The sequence below is a fragment of the Branchiostoma belcheri genome, unplaced genomic scaffold (assembly GCF_001625305.1).
Source record: "Branchiostoma belcheri isolate BF01 breed outbred unplaced genomic scaffold, Haploidv18h27 scaffold42, whole genome shotgun sequence".
NCBI classification, from domain to species: domain Eukaryota; kingdom Metazoa; phylum Chordata; class Leptocardii; order Amphioxiformes; family Branchiostomatidae; genus Branchiostoma; species Branchiostoma belcheri.
Window position 1 is genome coordinate 592872 of NW_017804043.1, and position 8698 is coordinate 601569.

The 8698-nt window shown below is 42.0% G+C and overlaps 1 pseudogene; it reads left to right on the plus strand.

Annotated features, from left to right (window-relative positions):
• The window catches only part of LOC109477976, a 35969-nt pseudogene extending 28171 nt beyond the window's left edge, over window positions 1–7798 (plus strand).
• Window positions 7799–8698: the final 900 nt, after the last annotated feature.

Sequence of the window (8698 nt, forward strand, 5' to 3'; positions counted from 1 at the left end):
CTATTCTGTAGACACACGTTCAAGGTCCCTTATACCGAATGTCATATCATTTGGTTGTAATACCAGGGCTCAGGATCAAAAAATCCATTTTTTGTCAAAAAATGCCCCAAAAAACCTTCATAAAATTTTTCAAAGGCATGTTTCAAAAAAATGAAAAAAAAATCTGGGGGTATTTGCTCACTCTACTTCCATGCCAATTTTCATGTCATTTGGCTGAATGATGGCGGAGTTGAATCCCTCTGACTGTTTGGCAGGAGAAGGAGGAGAAGGAGGAGGAGAAGGAGAAACATGAGGGAACACAATATATTTCATCCATACCATGGTATGGACTGAAATATAATAACAGAAGGTGTATCAAGACTAGCTAAAATATAATACTGCTGCCTACCTGTGTCAGGAATACCAGCAGTAGTATAATGAAGTGAGTGAGTGAACAGAGACAATTTGGCTCTTGTTCAAGGTATTTTTTATAATATTACGTAAACCAGGTGGTCTTATTTTTTCCTGAAATCATAACATTTCTTCCAGACTTCCACTGTGACACGCCGTATGAGTTCTACTGCCAGTCTGGGATCTGTCTGCCCCTGACACACCGGTGTGACGGACATGATGATTGTGGGGACATGAGTGATGAGTACGGCTGCAGTGAGTAAAGGACTTCTTTGAAAATTCTTAAAACCAACTACTAGGTGTTTTACAATGCAAAAGCAAAGCCAGGGCCCTGCTGTAAAGCAGTGTGTAGCCACTGAGAGGGTCACCCTGGTTAAAGAAAACAGAATTAAAAGGGGGGGGGGGCCCTATGCTTGCCAATTTTTAAAAAGAATTTTTACAGTACGTATTTAAATGTTTAGTTAAAACGTTTGCCTTCAAATGATGTGACTCACACTCAGTCTGATTTTTCCCTCCACAGTCTGTACCATTTTACAGTTCACCTGTTATTCTGGGGAGTGTATACTCCGTTCTCAGGTAAGTTGTGCTTTTCTCTCTGACCCCCTGTGCTAGAGTCCACACAGTGTACAAATTGTTTAGACAGGGTATTGAATATTCAATGCTAAAATCACATCAACACATTCATTTTTCCACAATGGCATCTTTTGTAACAAACAAAACCATGGTTAACCTTACACATATTGTAATTTCAGCTGTGTGATGGAACTCCAGACTGTCCCAGAGGAGAAGACGAGGGGAAAACTTGTGAGAATATGACAACAACTGTACCTATGACTACAGGTAACCTTCGATCTATTCTATGACATGTAACTCACCAGTCAACAACAGTTGTGTGTACTTTTACGTAAACTATATCCATAATGCTCAACAGTTGTACACTGTACAATGTTTGGCAATAATAGATACATGTAGATATGGAGTCAGGACATGAATAAACTAGATTGTCTGTGTCTTTGGCAAGAGTTTACTAGATTTACATGCACTTGAAAATGTATGTCTCATCCGTGACAATTCCTTTTTCTATACGATTTGCTAAAAATGTTCCTTTTCCACGGTGTCTATGACATACCCGACCACCTGTTCACCAGAGGAGTTTGTGTGTGAGACTGGAGACTGTCTGTCTGCTGACAAACTCTGTGATGGACACCCAGACTGTCCTGATGGGAGTGACGAGAAGGATGAATACTGTGAGAACTATTCTCTATTTTTTAATGTAACCTTAGTTTGCAGATTGAGGAAAACATGTTGTTTTTGCTCTGTTCTTCTTCGTCTTCTTCTCCAAACAAATAAGGTCAATGACCTGAACCAGACGTCTGTCACCATGGTAACTAGTGTTGGGTTACATCATGTTACCCTCCAGGTATAGTAACATGTGCCCCAGCCCAGTTTCAGTGCCCGGATGGCGTGTGTATAGACCTGGACACAAAACACACAAACTCACAATTCAGCCACCCAAAAACAGTAACTTTTGCCTCCCCCTTTCCAGGTATAGTAACATGTGCCCCAGCCCAGTTCCAGTGCCCAGATGGTACCTGTATAGACCTGAGCTGGCTGTGTGATGGCAGTGTGGACTGTGAGGAAACACACAAACAATTCAGCCACCCAAAAACAGTACTTCCACACCAAGAAATAATGCTAACTTTTACCTCCCCTTTTCCAGGTATAGTAACATGTACGCCAGCCCAGTTCCAGTGCCCAGATGGCATGTGTATAGACCTAGACACAAAACACACAAACTCACAAGTCAGCCACCCAAAAACAATACTTCTGCCCCAGAAATAATGCTAACTTTTCCCTACCTCCCAGGTATTACTACATGTGCCCCAGCCCAGTTCCAGTGCCCAGATGGCACCTGTATATCCCTGAGCTGGCTGTGTGATGGCAGTGTGGACTGTGAGGATGGGAGTGACGAGTTAGACTGTCCAACTTCAACTCTGCCTCCAACAACAACCACCTCAACTGTCAGCATTACCACTACTTCAGGTACTTTAAGTGTAACAAGTCGTTCAGTTGAACGACTTGTTACACGACTTGTGTGATATAGCCAGCTTCTGCCATGCTGCGTGTCTGCGAAGCTGGACTAGGTGTGTTATGCCGAAGGGCGGTTATACTAGGCAAACAGATACAGGTACAGATTTTCTTTCTTTCCTTCCTTCAATACCCACGATCATGATCATTCTGGCATGGCTGAGTCAAGACAGAGATTTTTTAGACCTCTGTCCAGGTAATTTGTAGGGAGTAACTAACTCCAGACAGTTGGATTTAGGACCATCGCACACCAGGGCATGCCAATACTCTTTTTTGAAAGAAGTGGTTACTAAGGTTTTTAAACGTGCGTGGGGTGTGGCTGACTTTCCAAACACAGGACCTCCATTTTATGTGCCACACTGTATCAGAGGGATTCCCTGACCAAAGCTCATTTCCACCTGAGTGAATTTAGGAAAGTTGTGTAAAGTGCCTTGCCCAAGGGCACGAGATTGGTGGCATGGCAGATGCTTTTTTGGCATGAGTAACAATACTTCAATCTGTACTCATTTTGAGACTAATTCTCTGTCTCAAATGTATTTGACATGTCTTCCCTCTAACTCTCCCCACAGGAGTGTGTGATGAGACCATGTTTGTATGTACTGTCCTGTACCAGTGTGTTCCTCTCGCCTATTTGTGTGATGGAGAAGTGGACTGTGAAGACAGCACGGATGAAGTCAACTGTAAGCAATCTCAGCATGAAAAACACTTTCAAACAACTGTCAACTACATGTAATAAGCAATGAAACAAACATTATTATAGTAACTACTCTGTGTTAAACAACTCTCAACCTTTTAATATCATGCAAAGTGATTGTCATAATGAGTCTGTTTGTTTTTGGTGCATGAAAGCTGTACTTTATGTGTACATGGTATTTATAGTTTCACTATGTCTCATATACTAAGTATTATATCATTGCACTTTGTTATTTTTAAAAATTATTTCCTGTCTGCATAGCACATGTATGCTGATCACCATACAGAAGCTCATATTTGAACTATTCTAAGAGTCTAGTACTGTTAGTATTATGTTTGTAATAGATGTTGTTCGATTTTAAAGCTTTTAATGGGTTGTAATTGTAAGTAACAGTGCAATTCAGAACCCCTGGGTTCTGCAAAACTGTTTTACGTTGTTATCAATAAACCAGTCATATAGTACATTTATGTACTTTTCTTTTAAATAGGGTTTTTCTCTAATAATCTGATATTGTTTGAGGTCTAAGATAAGACATTTTGTTCTTGTATTTTCAGGCACAACCACATGCCTGTCTCATCAGTATGTGTGTGCTGATGGGAAGTGTCTGGACCCAGAATTCCTGTGTGACGGAATTCCACAGTGTCAGGACGCCTCAGACGAGAGCCTAGACATATGTGGTAAGTCATACCTACTTACTTCTTCTCTTCTTTTTAACTTTAAACTTTTCTTCTAACACAAGAGAAGAGATTGTTCTCAACTAGAGCTTTTGACCAGTCACTCTGGTTTTCCACAGTGTGAGAATGCCTCAGATGAGAGCATACACATATGTGGTAAGTCTTTAACCAAAACAAAGTAGGCTAACTTTTCTGTTTAGTACATGTTATTCTTAGTCTGTAACACAGTTATACATTTTAGATCGTAACGTTTTTGGCCACAACACTTAAGTTATTATAGGAAAAAGTTTGACTTGGTTTCTGTGTCTGTAATTTATCCATCTTGCCAAGAATAAGTCATCACAGCTATTTCAGCACTAAGGTCAGGGCCAATTTCATCTTAGTTTCTTCAGTATGGAGTCAGAGTACGGGAACCTTACTAAAAGAATGAAATTAGTGCACCTACTTGTAAAACCTATGCAGCTTAACTCTCTCTACTGAGTTTTGTTGAGAATAGTTCAACTTTAGGCATTCATATGCAGGAAGAAAGTTATCAAATGATGCTGTTTCGTTTTGGTTAGTTTGGTTTTCCTTAAATACCCATGATCATGATAATGATCATTCTGGCATACTCATTTTTGCCTGAGCAAAGTGAGGAAAGATGTGTAAAGTGCCTTTCCCAAGGGCACAAGGTTGGTAACTTGGCAGGACTCGAACCCCAGACCTCTTGGTTCTGAGCCGAATGCTGTGCTGTTATGCCACACAACCCCATTACTTTTGTTTCAAAAAACGTTTCAGGTTAATTTTCAAAATTAATTTTCTATTTCTAACAGTCACCTCAGCACCGACCACAACCAGTGTTCCCATGACGACCACCATGGCCTATGACCTTACGACCCTGGTTACCATGCCAACGACCGGCCCATGCCCTGAGTACACCTGTTTTAACGGGAAGTGTATCGACTATGAGGAGGTGTGTGACCAGGTGTACAACTGTAATGATGGGGTGGAGACTTACGATTGGATCGACTCAGATGAATACAACTGTGGTGAGATGCTATTATCTGTTGGCATTGTTTTAGGTTTGTTTGTTTATGTGTGTGTGTGTGTGTGTGTGTGTGTGTTTGTGTGTGTGTGTGTGTGTGTGTGTGTGTGTGTGTGTGCGAGTGCACATGTATGTGTGTGTGTGTGTGTGACTGTGTGTGTGTGCGTTTGTGTGTGTGTGTGTGTGACCGTGTATGTGTGTGCACATGTGTGTGTGTACGTGTGTGTGTCACTGTGTGTGTGTGTGAGTGTGTGTGTGTGTGTGTGTGTGTGTGTGTGTGTGTGTGTGTGTGTGTGTGTGTGTGTGTGTGTGTGTGTGTGTGTGTGTGTGTGTGTGTGTGTGTAAGGGTTAAGTTGTTCGGTGTAATGTAGCCAGCTGCCTCCATGCAGCGTGCCTGCAAAGCTGGTGTGTTATGCTGATGGGCAGTTATAGTGGCTATACGGATACAGATACAGATGATTTTCCTTCCAGGTGGGTTTAACCAGTGGTTCCCCTTGGTGCCCCAGTGCACCCAAATATTCGTAGGTTTATGTATGAATATGAATATGAATAACATTAACATCTAAGTGTCAGAAAAATGATAATCGTTGTCATAGTACGTTTTTTTATTTTATTTTCCCTTCCAGGTGGGTTTAACCAGTGGTTCCCCTGGGGACCCTGCAGCGTCCCCTGTGGCCCTGGTGTGCAGCGCAGGTACCGCCTATGCTCGGCCCCCCCTCCCCCGGTCCACGACCCTCTGCGCTACTGTCAGGGCGAGAGCATCCAGGAACGGGAGTGCTTCCTCAAGCCTTGTGAAGGTGACATAGACCTTTTGTTTGTTTGTTTAGCATCTCCATTAGTGCAGATTTAATTCTTCCTGGAGTCTGTATGTGAGTCACCAGATAGTAATCGGACCATCGCACACCGGGGCACTCTTTTTTGAAAGGTGTGGTGGGATCTTTAACTTGTGTGGGATGTGGCTTTCCCCAAACATGGGACCTCCATTAAACATTCTATCCGAGGGATGTACCTAACCAAAGCTCAATTGCACCTGAATGAAGTTAGGAAAGCAGTGTGCCAATATTTCCTTTTCATATCTCTTTGACTTTGCCTTTGAGTTAATTTGGGGTCAAATTATAGTCCATAATAACACAATCTTACAGAAAGCCTTTCCAGATTTTGCAGATCAAAGATATTCAATAATCATATTCAGCATTCATTTTTTCGTTTCGCCTTCCAGTTCCAGTAGAATGGGGTTCGTGGCAGCGCTGGTCAGAGTGCACAGCCGGCTGCCATATTGGGTTCTCTGTGCGCGTACGGGAGTGTCGGAACAAGCTGGGGACAGGAGAGCGTGAATGTGTGGAGTCAGCTGACCTGGAGCCAACACCGTTAGAGCTGAAGGCCTGCAACCGGACATGTGAAGGTATGGGAATTTAGTCTTTCTGAAGTGTGTGTGTGTGTGTGTGTGCATGTATGTGGGTGTATGCATGCATGTGTGTGTGTGTGTGTGTGTGTGTGTGTGAGTGTGTGCGGTCAGCTGACCTGGAGCCAACACTGCTGCAGGTATGGGAAATTTTTGTCTTTCTGAACAGTTAGACCTGTTTACAAATGCAGCAAGAAACAACCCTTCTTGGATATGGGGGTGTTGGTTTGGATCAGGAGCCACAACGCCCTGGATTGAGTGAGTGAGGTTTGGATCTGTGTGTTTGCGTGTGTGTGTGTGTGTGTGTGTGTGTGTGTGTGTGTGTGTGTGTGTCGTGTTCGTTGTGTGTGGGTGGGGGGGGGGAGGTGGGAGTGTTACATGCATGCATGTGTGTGTGTGTGTGTGAGTGTCTGAATGTGAGTGAAGTTAGTACTTTCCAGAGGTTTAAAGTCAGATTTCTTGTATAATGTTGTTTTTTTATACTCAAATCTATATAATTCTTTTTTGTTTTTATTTGTTCCCCCCAGAGACAGAGTGTGAAGACCACCAGGAGTACAGAACAGGAGAGAACTGCTTGGTGTGTCCACTGTCCTGTATGGGGCTGGTGCAGGGATCACAGTGTGTTGACACAACGTGCTCCGCAGGTAAACTGGGACTCTTTCATTTCATTTTAGTTCATTTTAGTCACGTGAAAAAAATAGCCAAAGTCAGATTCATTTGCATGTTTTCGGAAGACTACATGTTATACCTGTCTGGGGCTGGTGCAGGGTTTACAGTGTGTTGACACCACAATTATGTCCTGCAGGTAGACTGGAACCCTTTTAAAGCAAACCTGTGGTTACAAAGTAATGCTGTTGTGTTACTGTACTAATGTGTAATGATGCAGGTAACATTACACTGACTGTCACTGTATCCTTTAATGCCATCCCTTTTTATTTGTCTTGCCAAGAGTAAATCATCACAGCATTTATTGTACCCAAAAATTAGTAATGCATATTCTTGCAATATAAGAAAACAGCGATTTCAGCACCAAGGTCAGTGCCAACATCATATTAGTTCTTCAGTATGGAGTCATAAGTATAATACCCTTACTAAGAGAATTTAATCAGTAGTACCTTAGTATGAAATCTGTGCAGTTTAACCATTGTTCTGATTTCTATTGAGAATAGTTCAACTAATAGTTCAAATAATGGTTCTGCTAAGCTCACCAAAAAATGTCTCATACATTGTGCTCCTCTTTTTCTTTCCTTCATAGGCTGTTACTATGAGCATCATGGGGCCTGTGTGGTCAAGTCAGATACTGATGATCATGCTCAATTGTAATATCACATGAGTTTCAGCACATCAGCAAAACTGTTTATTAACAATTGATGTCCTTACTGTTTGCCATAGGCTGTTACTGTCCAGAAGGTTACTATGAGCACCATGGGGCCTGTGTGGTCAAGTCGGAGTGCCCGTGTCTGTATAACGGTCAGGAGTACCAGAATGGCCAGCAGGTGGTCACTGGGCACTGCCACACTTGGTGAGATTATCATATTATCTACAAGTCATGTAGTCTACTGTTCAAGCTAACAGGTTTTGAATAGTGCCACTGTGACAATAGTACGTGACTGAGTGAGTTTAGTGAGTGAGTGAGTGAGTGAGTGAGTGAGTGAGTGAGTGAGTGAGTGAGTGAGTGAGTGAGTGAGTGAGTGAGTGAGAGTGTGAGTGCGTGAGTGAGGAGTGAGTGAGTGAGTGAGTGAGTGAGTGAGTGAGTGAGTGAGTGTTTCTATGCGCATCATGGGGCCTGTGTGGTCAAGTCGGAGTGTCATTGTCTTTACAACGGTCAGGAGTACCAGAATGGTCAGCAGGTCATAACTGGGCACTGCCACACTTGGTGAGATGTTTGTCAACTTTACATGTGTCTGACTGTTTCTACAAGCTAACATCGAAATGTGCAAACAATAGTCTTCTTTCCTCAGGGTCTTTGCACCTATGAATCATTTTTAGATCACCTCCTTTTAGTCTTGACTTATTGACAATTAACAATTTTGACATTTCAGTACCTGTGTTGAGGGAGAGCTGTTAAACTGTGTTGAAACTCAACCATGTGATGGTAAGTTTTTTTTACAAAGTACATTCTGCAGTAACTGATTTTTTTTATCAAACATACATTCAATCATTATTATTAATAAGACTTACTTCTATGTACAATGTAGTGTGTGTTGAGAATGTGCTTTTATGGTCAAAGGTGAAATTTTCTAGCATTAAGTATTTTGCCCTACATGTATAATGCATTCATTCGTTGAGACACTGTACTTCAAAATTTGGAATCTGATTTCATGGATAGAATTTGAAATCCTGTTATAGAATGATGTAGACTTGCATATAGGGAATTATATATGCATAATAAAATACTACAAAATTGAGTCACTTTTCCTGTGCTT